Here is a 21009-nt window from a genome sequence, read left to right as displayed (position 1 = left end):
GACTCAACAACTCATTGGAAGTCCCCTGCAGAAATACTGAGTCATGGTGCTTTTGTAGTCGTCCGTAATTGCAAGAGTGTTGCCGAAACAGGATTTTGTGCAGGAACTGATCTCTCGATTAAGTCCAATAAATGTCCGATGGGATTCAAGTCGGGCGATATGTGTGACCAAATCATTCGCTCAAGTTGTCCAGCATGTTATTCAAACCAACCGCCAACAGCACAGTCACCCATAAAAATTCCGTACTTGTTTGCTGCAAATGGTCTTCCAGTAGCCGAAACAATCATTTCCAGTTAATGATCGGTTCAGTTGTGCCAGGGGACCCAGTCCATTCCATTTAAACACAGACCGCACCATTACGGAGTCACCGCCTGCTTGCACAGTGCCTTGTTGGTAACTTGGGTCCAGAGCTTCGATGGGTCTCTGCCACACTCGAACCCTACCATAGGCTCTTACCAACTGAAATCGAGACTCTTTTGTCCAGACCACGTTTTCCAGTCGCCTAGGGTACAAGCAATATGGACACAGGAGCGGCGCTTAGGCGATGTCGTGCTGTTAGCAAAGGCACTCGCGTCGGTAGTCTGCTGCTATAGCCCTTTAACGCCAAATTTCATGCGTCGTACGTTGAAGTCCGATATTTATTCCTGCGGTTAATTCATGGAGTGTTGCTTGTCTATTAGTACTGACAACTCTACGCAAACTCCGCCGCTCTCAGTCGTTAAATGCAGGCCGTCGGCTTCTGCCATGTCCGTGATGGGAGATAATACCTGATATTTGGTATCCTCGGGACACCCTTGACTCTGTGGATCTCGGAATACTGAATTCCCTAACGAATTCTGAAATGGAATGTCCCATGTGTGTAGCTGTTACTACCATTCCGTGTTCGAAGCCTTTTAATTCCCGTCGTGTGGCCATAATCACGTCGGAAACCATTTCACATGCAAGTCCCACACGGGTATTCGCCTCTGCTACTGTTACGTAGTTTTGTCTGGTAGTTCCAAATCGGCGCTTAATTTCGGCCAGAAGGGCGTTCTGGCAACTCCCAGGCCTTGCAAGTCCCACACGGGTATTCGCCTCTGCTACTGTTACGTAGTTTTGTCTGGTAGTTCCAGTCGGCGCTTAATTTTGGCCAGAAGGGCGTTCTGGCAACTCCCAGGCCTCTCTCTCTCTCTCTCTCTCTCTCTCTCTCTCTCTCTCTCTCTCTCTCTCTCTCTCTCTTTTTGAGCTCACTGGGACTTGTCGGAAGTTTAAAATACTTCCCGCTTATTACATCACAACTTAACTACGAGGTTTATTCGGAAAGTAATGAACGATCGGTCGCGAAATGGAAGCCACAGTGAAAATAAGATGAAGTTTTGCACAGGTGTGTTGGGCAGTGTCTCTAGTATGCCCGTCGATCGCGTTACGTCGTTCTTCTTTAGTTCTGAGCACGCAAGGAGCGCAGAAAGATACCTAGAACAATGGTGTCTCCCGCCAAGTACGAGGGCCTGGTGAGAAATTTCGCCTGAAGCTCTGCAGCCAACATTACATAACTGTCGTGAGTTTTCTTCTTCAAGACAATTCTCAGCCTCATTCTGCACGGGCAGTGAAGATGATCCTGCATCGTTTTCAATTGGAAATGTTTGATTACCCACAACACAGCCTGTAATTGTCTCCCTCTGAGTTTCATCTCTGCTCACATGAACTGGTGGCTGTGAAGAAAACATTTTGGCGCGAACAGCGAGCTGTAGGCCAGTGTAGAGAATTGGCGGAAAGCACTGGCGGCTGCCTTCTGTAATAAGTCTAAACATTCATGGTGGTGTCTGATTGTACTATATCGTGTCTCCCTACCACTTTCGCGCAACGACGCTCTGAGGGTGTTTTTTAGGGAATTAACTAGTTTGAACCTGGGACCTGTTGCTGGTAAGGAGACGCCAGACCACACATGACATGTAGAATTCAGAAGAGTTCAGTGAGACTAGCGATGATATAACCAAATACTAAATTATCTCAGCGTCAGCTCCACTGCACTCCCTGTAAAAGAATCTTAATACTAACTAAATTTAGTGGAAAGGGTTCAAGGCTTTCTTATTTTTAGTTAGCTGGTAAAATAACGTCGAAAAAGCAGTTAAGTTTACCATTGGAAATTTATTCTAATCACAAAACATCGTTTATAAATTGCACTATTGATAAAAGGAAATGTTTTAATACAGGATGGTAAAAACCAACTGCGTTCAACAAAAATGTGTACGAATATTCCCTAAATGGGTTTCCAAGTTCTACAATCGATCGAAGGATGACCTATGCCATATCACATCTATAATCTAGGTTTAAATTAAGTTTCACGGAAGAGAAAACTATCAAAATGGTCTACAGTGACCCTCAGTTAGCTTTAATTACTTATCTAAATCGAAAATTACAGTGGCTGATGTGGCTTTTCAATAACTATAAAATAGAAAAATCATCGTGTTTCAGATCTGTACTTCAAGTGGCAAATGTGAACACCATGAGTTTTAATTAACAATCACCGTTAGTATTAAGCAAAAAAGGGGTGTAACAGATGAGACTTCTGCAGTTCTGAGTGAAGCGTTATGCGCTCAAAAATGTGGCATCGCGTGCGTTCATTACCTTGTAGGTGTTTAGGCAGCATCAGGGCGGCAGCGGCCGGCGCAGCAGCCATCCAGCTCGCCGTCTCGGAACCAACCCTACTCTAACTTCTCCTTACTACAATTTACCGAAGTTAGTTTAAAAAAACTATCTGGCTGTGTTTTCATCTGACCAATCAGGGTCTCAATGTTAACCATAAGCTCCGCCTACAAAAACTCTGTCTATCCAATGAGAAACGTTATACTTTTCGTGGTGGGGCAATGTTTTTAAAGTTTGCAACGTAACAGAGACGCTAAAAAGTCTCACGCTAAAACCTTCAGCTAGTGTGGTCCTTTTAGCGTTATCGTAAGATCTATACTGCTCTTCTGGAGGGCTCTATCTTTTAACATGGGCTGGGGAGTGATGCTAATGTAACAGACACGCGAAAAAGTCTCACGCAAAAACTTGCTGGTGGTAGTGGCCCTTTTTGTGTTATCGTAAGATCTATACTGCTTTTCTGGAGGGCTCTAGCTTTTAACGTGGGCTGGGGGTGATCCTTGACGTACCTGAGACGCGAAAAAGCCTCACGCTAAAACGTGCGGGTTGTATAGTCGTACAGGTGGGCTCGCGGCGTGGGTGCCCAGCCCCTCCCTTATCTAGCTTAACACGGTTCTGCTCCCGGCTTCTGTCCTCGTTTCTCCCCTCGGAACTGCGTCTGCCTCACGGTGGGAAGGTACGACATGCATTTAGGCATTCTTGTGTCAGTCTGTGGTATTCCATTTGCTCACTCGTTACTCGTATTACTTTGGTTAATTTAATGTCACGATTTATTCCGAGCTATGTGACATACTACTGGATTTGCTTATCATGTCAGGGTTTTCATGTAAGGTGTTGGATTTGCCTGACACCTTACATATGTAATTGTCTCCCTCTGAGTTTCATCTCTGCTCACATGAACTGGTGGCTGTGAAGAAAACATTTTGGCGCGAACAGCGAGCTGTAGGCCAGTGTAGAGAATTGGCGGAAATCACTGGCGGCTGCCTTCTATAACAAGGACATTGAAAAGTTGGTACAACGCTATGACAAATGTCTAAGTCGGATGGAGATAAGTAGATGGAAGTTGTAGCTAACTGTTGCAAATAAAACGGTTTTGATTTTCACTGTCGTTTCCATTTCGCGACATCTTTCTGGTCATCCACAGTCCAATACTGGTGTTGACATGCCCAGGCGAGCGTAAAGCTTTGTGTCGTGCAGTCATCAAGGGTACACGAGAGGGGCTTCGGCTGCGAAAGCCCCTATCGAAGATGTTTCGTTGAATGGTTCGCACGCTGACACTTGTTGATAGCCCAGCACTGAAATCTGCAGCAGTTTGCAGAAGGGTTGCACTTCAGTCACATTGAACAATTCCCTTCAGTCGTCGTTGGTCCCGTTGTTGCAGCATCTTTCTTCCGGCCGCAGCGATGTCGGAGCTTTGGTGTTTTGCCGGATTCCTGATATCCACGGTACACTCGTGAAATGGTTGCACGGGGAAATCCCCACATCAATGCTATGTCGGAGATGCTGTGTCGCATTGCTCATGCGTGACTGTAACACCACGTTCAAACTCATTTAAATCTTGATAACCGGCCATTGTAGCAACAGTAACCGATCTAACAACTGCGCCAGACACATGTTGTCTTACATAGGCGTTGCCGACCGGAGCGCCGTATTCTGCCTGTTTACATATCTCACTCTGTATTTGAATACACATGCCTATACCACCTTCTTTGGCGCTTCAGTGCATAATTCTACAGCATATTTGCGTTACAGGTTTACACCTACAGTTACGCGCACCTGTCCTACACCCTTTCTGAGACAGATCTGTGCCTTTGCTTTGTTGCCTCCAGCGTTAAACCGATGGCAGAAGGGCACCAGGTTCCTTCACATTAAATGAAAGATTTCTCCAGTTAACCCACAAGATGCAGTTGTATTTTCTCTACTGAGTGCTTTGAGTAACTATCTATATAACCAAACGGCTATCCCGGTGCATGGTCACCCAGTTTCAGCTGCAGGTTGCCTATCTAATGGCTTCGAGGGGCATAAAAATTTGATCTTAAGCACTTCACGTACCTTAATTACTGATCGAATTTAAAAATTTAAAAAACTATCAAATCTACTAATTGACAGATATAGTAATATGACAAAGGTTTAACACAGTACGGCAAGTATTGTAGTTAAAAACTGGATATATATCTTGAGGCAACGTACCACATGGCGCACAATTTAACCATACTATATTCATGCGGTATTTCAGGATTTGCAACAAACTTTACACATAATTTCAAACTTCTATGAAACTTTTTCTCTCTGACAGCCCCACAAATTGATGATATGAAATAACTGTATTGCTTACTACAGTTTCGCTGTTCATGTATTAAAGCTTCAGTGTCCGGCACGAAATATTAATTTATTACTTCTTTATTACAGAGTCAATTTACAGCCAATATCCACATATGCCACTGGATGTACCTGCAAATATTATGTCACCGTACGACACATAGCTCAGAAGATATGGAGTTATAAACTTTGAAAAGCGTGAAATATTGGGTTTTCTTAAAACGTCAAATCTTTGACAACTCAAATAACCAGGCGTTTGAATCTCTTTTATACATGAGACTTCGATTCTTTAAAGAGTAGGGATGGAAGGCTTACTGGATCTTTTTATTCACCACCCATTTATCTTAATATATATTGCGAACACGAAAGAACAGGCAGCCTTTTGATTGCCACTATGAATTAAAGACACAGGAATTACAGACACGACATATATCCTCATTCGGCACAAAGTTTCAACTTTCCCCAATGATTTTAATCAATCCCCTCTCGCAGTCAATGTCTGTAACTCCTTTACGTCTTAACTTACATCTATGAAATTTCCTGGGAACATCAAATCCCCTCTGCAGAGTGTTAACGAAGGTATGAGCATAAGGCACAGGTTCTCAGACGTGTGATTGGCTCGAAGGCTTCTTAAGTGACAGAACCTGGTATGCTGTCCTCGACGGCGAATGTCCATCAGAGACAAGGGTATCGTCAGGAGTGTCCCAGATAAAATGTAATAGGACCGCTGTTCTTCTCTATATACATAAATGATTTGGCTGACAGGGTGCACAGCAGTCTGCGCCTGTTTGTTGACGATGCCGTGGTGTATGGGAAGGTGTCGTTGAGTGACTGTAGGAGGATACAAGATGCCTCAGACAAAATTTCTAGTTGATATGAAGAATATCAGCTGGTTCTACATGTGGGAAAACATCATTTAATGCAGATGAGTGGGAAAAAGAAACCCATAATGTTCGAATACAGCGAAACTATTATGTTGCTTGACACAGTCACGTCTGGACTATGGAGCAATATAAGAATGTCATTTAGTTGGATGATTCTATTTCACACTGATTCCAACTCTTCACCGAGTTCACATCCCGGGACTGAAACACGGCGAGGGTTCGGTGATGATTTGGGGAGTCATGCTGTGGTATTGCATTGGCCCCATGGTTACTCAGCAATGCAGTATTACGCGAGAAAATTAGGTTAATACTTAAAACCACTTTAAGCGCTTAGAAGACTTCTATCCAGTCACTCGTCGACCAGTCTGTGGCAATAGAAGATGTCAAAAGGAAAGCTGAAGTTTTAAATTCCACGTTTAAGAATTCATTCGGACAGATAGATCGTACAAATAGACCATCGTTTAATTGTTCCACAGTCACATGCATAGAGGACATAGAAATAGGAATCCACTGTGTAGAGAAGCAATTGAAAGGGTTGAAAACAAATAAGCCGCCAGGTCCAGATGGAACCCCAATTCGGTTTTACAGAGAGTATTCTGCGGCGTAGGCCATTTACTTAGCCTGCACTGATCGCGAATCTCTTGCCTAGAGAAAAGCCCTAAGCGACTGGAAAAAAAGCGCAAGTTATTCCTGTATATAAAAGGATAAAAGAATAGATTCGCAAAATTATTGACCAATACCTTGACATCGGTTTGATGCAGAGTTCTTGAACACATTCTGGGGCCGGATATAATAAATTTTCTTGTCCACTTATTTAGAAAGCATCGCTCGAGCGAAACTCAGCTTGACATTTTCTCACACAAAACATGGTTGGAGGGCAACAGGCATATTCCATATTCCTAGATTTCCGGAACGCGTTTGACACGGTGCCCCACTGGAGACTCTTGACGAAGATCTCAGCATACGGTTTAGGTTCACTATTCTGTGAGAGGCTCGAAGACTTTTTAAGTAACAGAACCCAGTATGCTGTCCTCGACGACGAGTGTTCATCAGAGATATGGGTATGGTCAGGAAGGCCCCAGACACGTGTGATAAGACTGTTTTTATTCTCTATACACATAAATGACCTGACGGACAGGCTGGGCACCAATCTACGCCTATTTGCTGATGACGCTGTGCTGTGTGGGAAGGTGTCGTCATTGAGTGAGCATAGGAGTGTACAATATGACTTAGACAAAATTCTAGTTGGTGTGATGAACGGCAGCTTTCTCTAAATGTAGAAAAACGTAAGTTAATAAACATGAGTACGAAAATGAACCTGCAAAGTTCTAATAAAGCATTAGCGGTGTGCAACGTGACACTGTCATATCGATTAAATATCTAGGCTTACTGTGGCAAAGCGATGAAACGCAATGAGCACGTCAGCTCGGTAATAAGGAAGGCGAATGGACGACTTCGTTTTGTCGGGAGAATTTTGGGAAAGTGAAGGTCATCCATATAGGAAACGGTGTATAGACGGTAGTGCGATCCGTTCGTGAGTACTGTTCTAGTGTTCGGGGCCCATACCAGGTCGGATTAAAGAAAGACATCTAAGCAATTCAGAGGCATGCTGCTAGATTTTTTGCCGATAGGTTCGAACAGCACACAAGTATTATGGAGATGCTTCGGAAAACAAATGAAAATCCATGGAGGAAAATGATGCTCTTTTCGCAAGGTACTATTGCGAAAATGTAGAGAACCGGCGTTTGAGGCCGACTGCAGAACTATTCTATTCCCACCAACGTACATTTTGCGTAAGGACCACGAAGATAAGATACGAGAAATTAGGGCTCATACGGAGGCTTTTAGACGGTCGTTTTTGGCTATGGCTCTGAGCACTATGTGACTCAACTGCTAAGGTCATCAGTCCCCTAGAACTTAGAACTACTTAAACCTAGCTAACCTAAGGACATCACACACATCCATGCCCGAGGCAGGATTCGAACCTGCGACCGTAGCAGTCGCACGGTTCCGCACTGCGCGCCTAGAACCGCGAGACCACCGCTGCCGGCGGTCGTTTTTGTCTCACTTTATTTGACAGTGGAACAGCAAAAGGAAGTGCCTAGTAGTGGTGCAAGGTACCCTCCGCCCTGCAGTATACGGTGGTTTTCGATGTATGTATTTGAATGTAGAAGTGGGCAATTTGGCCAATCAGGTCCATTCCATGATACAATGTTTGTTCCCTAACAGGTGATGCTGTGTTCCAAGGCGACTGGGTCCCTGTTCACACATCTTGCCTCGTCCATTACTGGTTTTGTGACCATGAGGATGAACTGTCACACCTCCCTCGGTGACAACAGTCACCAGATCTCTGTTTTGTGGTACACTTTGGAGAGTAGTGTGCGTTATTGCTACTCACCTCCATCATCGTTACCTAACTTGCCACTATTCGACAGGAAGAGTGGTATAAGATTCTCGTGGAAATCGTAAAGAATCTGTATTTATGCACTTCGAGACAAGTGGAAAGTGTTTTGAATATCAACAGTTTTCCTACACTGTATTAGTAATCGTGAGCAACGGCCTTGCCGCAGTGGGTACACTGGTTCCCGCGAGATCACCGAAGTTAAGCGCTGTCGGGCGCTGTCGGGCGTGGTCGGCACTTGGAAGGGTGACCATCCAGGCCGCCATGCGCTGTTGGCATTTTTCGGGGTGCACTCAGCCTCGTGATGCCAATTGAGGAGCTACTCGATCGAAAAGTAGCGGCTTCGGTCAAGAATACCATCATAACGACCGGCAGAGTTCTGTGCTGACCCCACGCCCTCCTATCCGCATCCTCCAGTGAGGATGACACGGCGTTCGGATGGTCCTGGTAGACCACTCATGGCCTGAAGACTTAGTGCTTTTTAGTATTAGTCATCGTAATGGATATGATTTTGGTGTTCCATATTTGTGTCTACCCCCTGTACGAGTTGGTTGCCTAACTCTTAACTGACCTTTCGGATAAGACATCTAGGACATTCTCACTAGCGTTTCTACCCCTGTCTTGTCGCTTGAGACCACGAATGGATATTAGGAAACCATAAATCACCCTCCAAAAACATAGCAAATGAGGAACTTTAGCACTGCAGTTTTCTGCCCCTACAGCTCCCACAGCCGGTAGTCATATGAGCATTCCATTACATCGTTTGCCTCATCTTTGACGCTCATGCTCACCAAAATTATAATGCATTTGGAACCTGTACTAACCTCACGAAAGATTTCGGCAATAAACACGGCGGCACCATCGACGCCCAAATTGATCGTGGCATTAAACACTGAGGTGGAAAAAGTCATGGGATAGCCATGAGCTCAAATACAGATGGCGGTAGTATCGTGTACACAAGATATAAAAGGGCAGTACATTGGCGGAGCTGTTATTTGTACTTAGTCGATTCACATGAAAAGATTCCCGACGTGATTATGGCCACACGGCGGGAATTAACAGACTTTGAACCAGGAATGAGAGGTGAAGCATGGGACATTCCATTCGGAAATCGTTAGGGAATTCAATATTCCGAGATCCACAGTGTGAAGAGTGTGACGAGAATACTAAATTTCAGGCATTACCTCGTACCACTGACAACAGGTGGCCGAATGCTTTCACTTGACGACCGAGATCAGCAGAGTTTCTGTAGAGTTGTCAGTGCTAGCAGACAAGCGTAAAATAGCAGCAGAGATCAATGTTGGACGTACGACGAATGTATCCGTTAGGACACTGCGGCGAAATCTGGCATTTGGCAGAAGACGACCGAAGCGGGTGCCTTTGCTAACAGCACGACATCGTCTACTGCACCTTTCCTGGGCTTGTCACCATATCAGTTGGACTATAAACGACTGGAAAACCGTGGTCTGGACAGATGAGTTCCCGATTTCAATTGGTGAGAGCTGACAATAAGGTTCGAGTGTAGTGCGGACCCCACGAAGCCATGGAACCAAGATGTGAACAAGGCGCTGTGTAAGCTGATGGTAGATCCATAATGGTGTGGGCTGATTTTGTGCAAAACTGACTGGGTCCTCTGATCCAACTGAACCTATCATTAACTGGAAATGCTTATGTTCGGCTACTTGGAGACCATTTGTAACCATTCATGGACTTCCTACTGCAATCTACATCATTCTGAAACTGTTTAGTGTATTCATCTCTTGGTCTCCCTCTACGATTTTTACCCTCCACGCTGTCCTGCAGTACTAAATGGGTAATTCTTTGATACCTCAAAATATACCTTGCCAACCGATCCCTTCTTTTAGTCAAGTTGTGCCACAAATTTCTCTTCTCTCCAGTTCTATTCAATACCTCTTCTTTAGTTATGTGATCTACCCCTCTAATCTTCAGCATTCTTCTGTAGCACCACATTTCGACAGCTTCTGTTCTCTTCTTGTCTAAATTACTTATCGTCCACGTTTCACTATCATACATGGCTACACTCCATACAAATTCTTTCAGAAACGACTTCCTGACCCTCAAACCTATACTCGATGTTAACAAATTTCTCTTCTTCAGACCACTTTCCTTGCCATTGCCAGTCTACATTTTATATCCTCTCTCCTGATAACAACGTCCTCCTGAGTAGACCCTTCCCGGAGATCCGAATGGGGAACTATTTTACCTCCGGAATATTTTACCCAAAAGGACGCCATCATCATTTAACCATACAGTAAAGCTGCATGCCCTCGGGAAAAATTACGGCTGTAATTTCCCCTTCCTTTCAGCCGTTCGCAGTGTCAGCACAGCAAGGCCGTTTTGGTTAATGTTACAAGGCCATATCAGTCTATCATCCAGACTGTTGCCCGTGCAACTACTGAAAAGGCTGCTGCCACTCTTCAGGAACCACACGTTTGTCTGGCCTTTCAACAGATACCCCTCCGCTGTGGTTGCACCTACGGTACGGCTATCTGTATCGCTGAGGCACGCAAGCCTCCCCACCAACGGCAAGGTCCATGGTTCATGTGGAGGCGACGGAATTTATATGGGCATAATTATTCGCGATTTGATTGAAAAACATTCTGGACAATCAGAGCGAATGAGTTGGCCACCGGGATCGCCCGACATGAATCCCATCGAATATTTACGGGACATACTCGAAAGGTCAGTTCTTGCAGAACACCTACAGCGGCAACATTTTCGCAATTATGGATGGTTATAGAGATAGCACAGCTTAATACCTCTGCAGGGGTCTTCCGACGACTTGGTAACTCCGTGCTACGCCAAGTTCAACACGATATTAGCGTGTCGGTCTGACTTTTGTGACCTCATTGTAATATATTCGAATCGGAACTTAAGATTTCGCTGTTATTCATTTAAGTTTTCAACAATATTTCTGTAACTAGTACTATGTAGATTATTATTACTCTTGATATGTGCGATAATTCTGCGACACTACCATTGATGTTTCTGCAGTTACTAGTGTATTATCATTTTCTCTTACCTTGTAACAAGCATGAATGTGTATGAATGTACTTAATGTGAGTGTTGTATTGCTCTACGGCTACTACTCCCTACACGGCACATACCTTATTACAAAGTATATGGGGGAGTACTTTTAACGTTAAAAAAAGGAAGAATTGGACAAGTGTGAACAGGAATCGCGCTCTGACAGTTCCGTACACACTTAGTTATATACACAGGTAACGATTGTTTCGTTTTGCTCTATTGGACGCCACTTCTGCGACTTGCCTGTCCCTGACCTACTTCAGTTATCCATCTGGGGGAAGGGGACCTACAGTTTAACGTGGAATCCGAACCACGTGTTGTCTCTGGGGACGCCTCATATGGTTGAGAGGCGAAGGCTAGGTTAAAACGAAGACTGAAAGACCCATGGTCCGACCTAGATACGATTCTGTGACCTCTGCGTTTTCAGGCTTGCGTCTTGCCGCTTTTTTGTTTGTACTTTAACTGAAAATAAAGAGTATGGGCGTGAATGCGACTCGATCATTCTCCTGTCCGCATGTCCGTTCCCAGCGGCATTGCGTTGACTCACTAAGTTACTTAAAAAAAAAAATCAGTAAGGTGAAGAAAAATGATTAGATACAACATGAGTCGAACCCTATAGCGACGTAATCTCTGCACTATAACATGATGGCTCAACACACTACGCTTTTTTTGTCCTTGAAGCGGCAGGAAAGAACGGACACAGACCGCTGGACCACCAGGCCTCACATGTGTATATGCAGTTCATTTATAGATTTAAATGAGTGAGTTTGCGAGTGTCAAAATGACATATGACCGTAACTTTTGTTCGCGTTAACTTGGCTTCTTAAATTATTTGCACCCCCAAGAGGCCGTATACTTTAGTATTTGATATAAATTTCAACTTTATACGTCCATCCGGCCTTGGGAAAAACGTATCTTAACAGCCGGACAGCCAGACAGATGAATTGGCGGACAACGGAGTGATCGTATAAGGCTTCCATTTGTACCGACTAAGGTACGGATTCTTACAGAACAATCACACGTATGTACGTGCGGTAGTTACTGATCTATTTCACTAGCTGCTTACTGTGAAGAATTATCAAAATTCCTGATGAAACCTACAGCTGTCGTTTATTTTGCACAGTTCGCCACTAATTTCTGTCAACGTCAGCTTAGCTGACAGAGGGCAGGAAAGGTATACCATAATTTGAACAAAAGTAATTTGCTCTTTTAAGCCCACAGTAGGACGTAAAATATTTCTCACAATAATAACTGTGTACGATAAACTTTCGACAAGAAGCTAGTCCACATCGACAGCTAGTAATGTGTTGCCATCGTACACAGTTATTATTCTGAGAAATTTTTGCATGCTATGGTGGGCTTAAAAGTGAAAATACTTTTCTTCAAATTGTGGCATAACTTTCCTGCCGTTAATGCCACCTAAGCTTGATAATGGTCATTGACTGAAAGTAGTAGCAAATTCTGCAAAATTAATGGCATCTGAAGGTTTCGCCATGAATTTTAACAATTATTTGGCGGCTGAATATCCTCAACTGCAAACAAACAAATACTGTGAAGAAGCCTAACCTATTTATGGAGTTCTACAATAATTTTACAAACGATAACGCAGGTGAGAAAATCTACAGCTGGGATTGTTGCATCGTCATCTTCATTTATAGGTTAAGCTTTCCATTAGGCCTCAAACCAGAGAGTAGTCCTGGGAACGATGCTACAGATTCGTGTTTCTACGCTGAATTACACGCCAGATATCGTCGTCACGAAAGCTGATGGGTAATAAGAGTACTGACGCTGACCACTACATCGCTCTGAGAATTTTCCCTCCTTTTGCACTTCATTCATTTGACTGTCGCTAGCGATTTACCTCGGCATATAATTTAAATCTCCAGTAGTATCCGCTTTATCTGCAGTTGGCCACCACTGTCAGGACAGAACTGTTGCACAATAAAATAGTAAGTAATAGCAGGAATAGTAAGCATGGGCATTGATGGCCGGGAGTCTCCACCTGGGAATATCCGGCCGCCGAATTGCAAATCTTTTCAGGTGACGCCACGCTGGCCGACTTGCGTGGCGATGATGATGAAAAGATGATGAGGACAACACAACGCCCAGTCTCTGAGCAAAGAAAATCTCCGTCCCTGCCGGGAACCAAGCCCGATACCACTGCATGCAGTCAGACGCGCAGACGAAGGGTAGGGATAAAATTTTGTTAAGAACCGACGGAGACGACTAAGTGGGATACGTCCGCCGGTTACACAACAGAGTCGTAACTGAATGTGAAAACGCGTAGCCCGAAGTACAAACAAGCTGTGAGGCCATTTTATTAGACAAAGAGAGACGGAATTCGAAAACAACTGATACAGCACTTCGACAACAGCGCGGAAAAGAAAGAGCGTGCTACCGCAACGAGGCTAAATGCAGTAACTTCATTTAGAGATGTCACAAGAACGTCTTTCAAGATGCAAACATTGCATAAAGGAACGTTTTGAAATCCTGGTTGGCTCTGAGCACTATGTGGCTTAACTTCTGAGGTCATCAGTCCCCTAGAACTTAGAACTACTTAAACCTAACTAACCTAAGGAAATCACACACATCCATGCCCAAGGCAGGATTCGAACCTGCGACCGTAGCAGTCCCTCGGTTCCGGACTGAAGCGACTAGAACCGCTCCGCCAGCGCGGCCAGCTGGAACTATAATATCTAAAGTATATACTCTGCAAAAAACCACTGAGTCGCAAGTGTATCGCAGAGGGTACTTCCCATTGCACGACTTATTAGTGCTCTTCCCCCTCTATACGCGTATTTAGTATGGGAAGAATGCGCAGGTGCCCCTGTGCGAGTTGTAATTAGTCTGATATTGTCTTAGTGGTACCTTCGGGTGTGATACGTAGGGAATTGTGGTATGTTACTTGATTCCGCGATTAAAGCTCGTTCCTAGAAACTTTGCAACTAAGCTATCACGGGATAAGTAGGCTATCACGGGACAGTTTAAGCCTGTCTTCAATTACCTGGCAGTTCAGTTTTTCCAGAATATCCTTGAGTTTCTCCTGAGCGACAAATAAACCTGTGAACATTCGTGCTGGCTTTCTTTACGTTCACTGTCCCCAATTAGTCCTATTTTATATGACTCTTTAGCAGTATTCTAGGATGGGACGCACAATCTGGAACCGAGCGACCGCTACTGTCGCAGGTTCGAATCCTGCCTCGGGCATGGATGTGTGTGATGTCCTTAGGTTAGTTAGGTTTAATTAGTTCTAAGTTCTAGGCGACTGATGACCTCATAAGTTAAGTCACATAGTGCTCAGAGCCATTTGAACCGTTTGGGACGCACTAGTGTGTCTTGTAAGCATTCTCATTGTAGACTGATTGCACTTTCCCAGTATCTTACCAACGAACCAAAGTCTGCCACCTGCTTTACCTATTACTGAGCCTGCGACCATTCCATTTCATATCCCTAAAGACTGTCACGGTCAGGTGTTAGTAGGCGCTGATTGAGTCCAGCTGTAGATCGTTGGTATTATAGTCACAGGTTATTACGTTTTCTCATTTTGTGGAGAGGACAGTTTTACATTTCTAAATATGAAAATCAAGTTGTCAATCTTTGCACCACTTCGAAATTTTCATCAAGATCTGAATGGATATCTGTGCAGATTTTTTTGGATAGTATTTCATTAAATATAGCTGTATCACCTGCACCGATTCGTAGGTTATTATTAAAATTGTGCCGCAGGTCTTTAATATACAACGAGGACAGCACAGATTACTTCCTGGGGCACACCTGAAATTACTTCTACGTCGTCGACGATTCTCTAGCCAGCATAACATGCTGCGTCCTCTCTGCCAACAATTACTCAGTCCAGTTACAAGTTTTGTTAATAAACGTTTGAATACTACCGAGACAAAAGCTTTTCGGAAGGGAAAAATTACACATCTACTTGACTGCCTCGATCTATGGCTTTCAGTAAATTGAGTTTTGCATGATCGACATATTCGGAATCCACTCTAGTCGACGTGGAGAAGATCATATTGTTCCAAGTATCTCTTTACGTTTGGCCCGACAATATTTTTTAGGATTCTACAGCAGGCAGATGTCAAAGATAATGGACGAAATTTTTGTGCTACTCTACGCTTTATTCTAACTGCTAGGTACACATCTTGTTCGAGGGATCGATGGTACATTACGATTAAAATAGAGGCTAACCCAGCCGAAAATTCTGCACAGAATCTGACGGGGATTACATCGAGTCCCGGAACTTTGTTCAATTTTAGCCATTTCAGTTGTTTCTCAGTGCCTCTGACACTAATATGAAAATCACTTATCTTCGTAATGTTGCGAGAATCGAACTGAGACAGTACTCCTTGAAGGAGCATTTGATAACAGAGTTCAGAATTTCTGTTTTGTTAGCATCAATTTCAGTTCTTTTCTCTTCCATGAATGTCTGTTGGCTAACTTTGGAGCCACTGTCAGTCTTCACATATCCCAAGGTTTTATTTGGGTTTTGTTGGAGGTCTTCCGATAAGAGTGACTGAAGCTTCATATGTTCCATTTACCGTTTCTTTATCTATAGTACTACGGAGTGTATTAACCGAAAGTGCATAATTCGTTCTACCTTCAGCCTTTTTTTTCCACGGGGACTGAATACCGTAGCAAGTTCTGTCTAACAATAAATTTGTAGTTAGTTACCTGTCTCATGAGAATGCCAGTTCATTCTGCTTTGGTTTCACACAAAGACACCAAACATCCAGACCGATAGCAGTAGTGTTTTGTGCTGAAAAACTCCTGACTAACGGTTATACTGTTGTGCCGCGCCCGCATCTCGTGGTCGTGCGGTAGCGTTCTCGCTTCCCACGCCCGGGTTCGATTCCCGGCGAGGTCAGGTATTTTCTCTGCCTCGTGATGGCTGGGTGTTGTGTGCTGTCCTTAGGTTAGCTAGGTTTAAGTAGTTCTAAGTTCTAGGGGACTGATGACCATAGATATTAAGTCCCGTAGTGCTCAGAACCACTTTTTTGTGTGTGTGTCGCAAGATGCTAACACATTAGCTGCGCCGTCGCTCTTTAAGAGCTTAAGTTCGTATCCGTAATGCGTATGCTAATCCCAGTCGCGTGATAAGATGCGAAACGACAAGTCTTCATAATTTACACCCGCTCTTAGCTGTGTTGTCATTCTCTTTAACTGGCAGCGTTTTGACACTAACTGTAAGAGAAAAAAATTGTGCCCAATATGCTCCGATAGACTATTAAATTCAAAGTCATTTCTGTGGTTAGGAAGTGAGCATTACGAACAATCCTCGCAAGCATTTCAAGAACAGATTCCTTGTGAAGGTGATTTTCTGTTGCTTTCTTGGGGCTATTACGATATATGACATGTCAAATATATGGTCACGGAAAGAAACAGCCTCTAGTGTCCGAAATACAAATAACGAGAATCTATAATATTTAAATCTGGTGACAGTAGACAGCAGGGAAACCGTTTTATTTTGTTATTGTTATACTCTCGTTGAACCTATCTTGGACATTTCTAGTCGTGTGAGTGTGTGCATTGTTGGCTTGAAAGATGCAATGAACCACGGGAAACAATGCATGAGTTATTTGATCATGGTAATGTAAATCAGTTTAGGAGGAAACTTACGTGTTCTAAACTGCGCCTATAGTCGCATCTGACAATCGACGAGTTCACTTCTTGAGAGAGAGGAGAGTGCAGAAATAACCCGCAATTGTCCATAGATCATTCGAATATCGTGATGGAGAATTAGAGCTGCTCTAAGACTTTGGGTTTACCAGAGGTTATCCGAATGCTTTTTTGGCAGTTCGAAACAGGAGGAGCGCTATCCAAAACTTTGGTTCTGTTATTTTCTGCTACCGTTTACACGGATCGAATCATCACAAGTCATATTTTCTCATTCTAAAAGACACTGTGGAAATATAGAAGCACGCTAGACACTACTGCCTGCACAACTTACCTTAGGAGACTGAAGACAGGCAAACAACGTACGTTCATAGCATTTGCAGGTTTAGAGGAAGCATAAAATGAGGCGGGGGTGAGGGACATAGATTAGGAGACGAGAAACTAAAAGTAGTAGATGGGTTTCGCTATCTGTGCAGCAAAATGTCTGTGGCCGAAATAAACTGTCAGTAGTAAGAACAACGTTTCGAAAAAAAAGATATTTGTTAGCATCAAACGTAGATTTCTTAGGCAGGAAATCTTTTTCTGAATGATTTCCATGAGAACGCGCAGACGCTGTTTTTTTCCACAATATTTATTTTTTGTTTTTCTGGATTGGAGGAAGTAGTTATTAAGAGAAAGAATAAGCCATGCTATTCAGCTCTGTTGAGGAAAATGTAATACAGATTTTAATAAAATATGCTCGAAAGAAACGACGAACCACGAAGTAATTAGCCGAATGGGGCGGAAGGAGGTAGATGAGATGTACATGTATAGACAATCAGATGATTACAATTTTAGGAAAACTGGATGAAATGGAAATGAGCGTTTGGTGTCATTGTCCGGGAGGCCCCTTGCGGGGCAGATCCGGCCGCCTGCGCGCAGGTCTTATTACATTCGGCGCCACATTAGGCGACCTGCGCGCCGGATGGGGATGAAATGATGATGAACACAGCACAACACCCACTCCTTAAGCGGAGAAAATCTCCGAACCAGCCGGGAATCGAACCCGGGCCCGTAGGACGGCAATCCGTCACGCTGACCACTCAGCTATCGGGGCGGACAGAAAAACTGGATGATTTATTCAAGAGAAAGAGCTTCACAGACTGAGCAAGTCAATAAAGTGTTGGTCCACCTCCGCCATTTAGGCAAGCACTTATTCGGCTTGGGATTGACTGATAGACTTGTTGGATGTCTTCCTGAGGGACAGAATACCAAAGTCTGTCCCATGGCACATTAGATCATCAAACTCGCGAGATGGTTGGAGGGCGCTGCACATAACGCTCCAAACGCTCTGACTTCGGGAGAGATGCGGTGACCTTGCTGCCAAGATAGGGCTGGCAAGCACTAAGACAAGCTGTAGAGTGGTGGCATACGAGGTCGACTTTCGCCCAATGTATGGCCCGACAACGAGGAGTCCTGGACTGGGGTACCATTCCTTTCCATACCAGGACCCGGCATCCTAACAGCATAGCCGTATGTGGGCGATATTCTGTGCCAGTTCTATTGCCCTTCGTAGCAAGCCAACCTGGGCGCACATTTCGGCAGATAATGCCCTCCCGCACACGGCGAGGGTTTTACTGTTCGTCTTCGTTCGTGCCAAACACTGGCTTGGCCGGCAAGGTCAACGGATCTCTCCAGAACTGAGAACGTTTGGAACTTTATGGGCAGGGCACTCCAACTATCTCGGGTTTTTGATGAACTCAGGCGCCAGTTGGGCGGAATTTGGCACGATATCCCTCAGAAGGACATTCAACAAAACTTTGTCAATGAATGCCAAGCTGAATAACTCCTCCCATTAGGGACTGAGTTGAACCGGCGTGAAGCTCTCCCTCGTGAATAATTGGTCCAATTTTTCTAATGTAATCGATTATTTCTCTGTACATAGTACGCCCTATTAGCTGAATGGTCAGCGCGTTGGAAAGCCATGCACGGGGGCCCGAGATCGATTCCCGGCTGTGGTGAGAGATTTTTCCGCTCAGGGACTGGATGTTGTGCTGTCTTCATCATCATTTCATTCCCATTGTCAACGCGCAAGTCGCCCAATGTGGCGTCGCACTCAGTAAGACTTGCACTTGGCGGCCGAACGTCCCGCCTGGGAACTCGCAGCCACTGACACTATTCGATCATTTCCAATTCTCTGTACATGTACATCACATTTGCTGATTTCCGTCACATTCTGACAATTCCTTCTAGGCGCATCATTTTCTCTTTTTTTTCTTTTTGTCTTAGAGTGTATATTATATTTTAGCAGAAATAACGACAAACAATCCAGACAGTGGGCCGGCCGAAGTGGCCGAGCGGTTCTAGGCGCTACAGTCTGGAACCGCGCTGCTGCTACGGTCGCAGGTTCGAATCCTGCCTCGGGCATGGTTGTGTATGATGTCCTTAGGTTAGTTAGGTTTAAGTAGTTCTAAGTTCTAGGGGACTGATGACTTCAGAAGTTAAGTCCCATAGTGCTCAGAGCCATTTGAACCATTTTTGAATCCAGAAAGTGACATAACAGAAGCTTTTGAAATGCAGTGCCACAGAAGAATGCTTAGGATTATATGGGTACACTAAGTAACTATTGAGGAGGTGCTGAAACGAACTGAGGAAACAGGAAATCCACGTCACATTCTGATTAGAAGAAGATATCGGTTGATGGGACGCATCTTGCGTCATCGAAAAATAGTCATTTGGGTTATCGTGGGAAATTTGGGGCTATAAATTGTATGATACCAAGGCTAATGTACAGTAAAGTGATGGAAGTTGATGTGGGTTCCTGTGGATATTCAGAGACGAAGAAACTTGTGCACGTTACACATGTGAAGCGATCCTATGGCATCAGACGAGACCTCTGACTGAAAATTAGTGTCGCGTAAACAGTGAAATAAATTACAGGTTTTGTGAAATTTCAAGTTGTATTTCTCAGAATTCGTGAAGACTGATGTGTACGCCTTGCAAGAAATTGTTATACACGTAAGCGCAATTTAATATAATATCATGACGGTTTTTCCTCGTCACTTTTGCCGCTGATAAATATAATCTTGTTAGCACTGCCAAGTCTTAAGGACAATATTAAAGAAATGGAAGAGAATGTAGATGAAGATGAAATGGGAGGTATGATACTGCGTGAAAAGTTTAACAGAGCACTGAAAGACCTAAGTCGAAACAAGGCCCCGAGAGCAGACAACATTCCATTAGAACTACTGACAGCCTTGGGAGAACCAGTCCTGACAAAACTCTAGTGAGCAAGATGCATGAGACAGGCGAAATATCCTCAAACTTCAAGAAGAATTAATAATTCCAAACCCAAATAAAGCAGGTGTTGAAAGAAGTGAAAATTACCGAACTATCAGTTTAACAGGCCACTGCTGCAAAATACTAACACGAATTCATTACAGACGAAATGAAAAACTGGCAGAGGCCGACCTCGGGGAAGATCAGCTTGGATTCCGTAGAAATGTTGGAGCAAGTGAGGCAATACTGACCCTACGACTTATCTTAGAAAATACATTAAGGTTTGGCAAACCTACGTTTCTAGCATTTGTAGACTTAGAGAAAGCTTTTGACAATGTTGACTGGAATAGTCACTTCCAAATTCTGAAGGTGGTAGGGTTAAAATACGGGGAGCGAAAGGCTATTTACAATTTGTACAGAAACCAGATGGCAGTTATAAGAGTCGAGGTGTACGAAAGGGAAGCAGTGGTTGGGAAGGGAATGAGACAGGACTGTAGCCTCTCCCCGATGTTATTCAATCTGTATATTGAGCAAGCAGTAGGGAAATAAAAGAAAAATTTGGAGTAGGAATTAAAATCTATGGAGAAGAAATAAAAATTTTGAGGTTCGCCGACGACATTGTAATTCTGTCAGAGACAGCAAAGGACCTGGAAGAGCAGCTGAACAGAATGGACATGGTCTTTAAGGAGGATATAAGATGAACATCAACAAAAGCAAAACGAGTGTAATGGAATGTAGTAGAATTAAATCGGGTGATGCTGCGCGAATTAGATTAGGAAATGAGTCACTAGAAGTAGTAAATGAGTTTTGCTATTTGGGAAGCAAAATAACTGATGATGATCGAAGTAGAGACGA

General features: G+C 43.9%; 1 protein-coding gene across 2 annotated transcripts in view; it reads right to left on the bottom strand.

Annotated features, from left to right (window-relative positions):
• The window catches only part of LOC126335141 (solute carrier family 23 member 2), a 259625-nt gene that overhangs the window by 141700 nt on the left and 96916 nt on the right, over window positions 1-21009 (bottom strand). The window lies entirely within an intron of this gene.

Source organism: Schistocerca gregaria, chromosome 2 (assembly GCF_023897955.1).
Source record: "Schistocerca gregaria isolate iqSchGreg1 chromosome 2, iqSchGreg1.2, whole genome shotgun sequence".
Taxonomy (NCBI): domain Eukaryota; kingdom Metazoa; phylum Arthropoda; class Insecta; order Orthoptera; family Acrididae; genus Schistocerca; species Schistocerca gregaria.
This window is presented reverse-complemented; position numbering and strand designations above follow the sequence as displayed.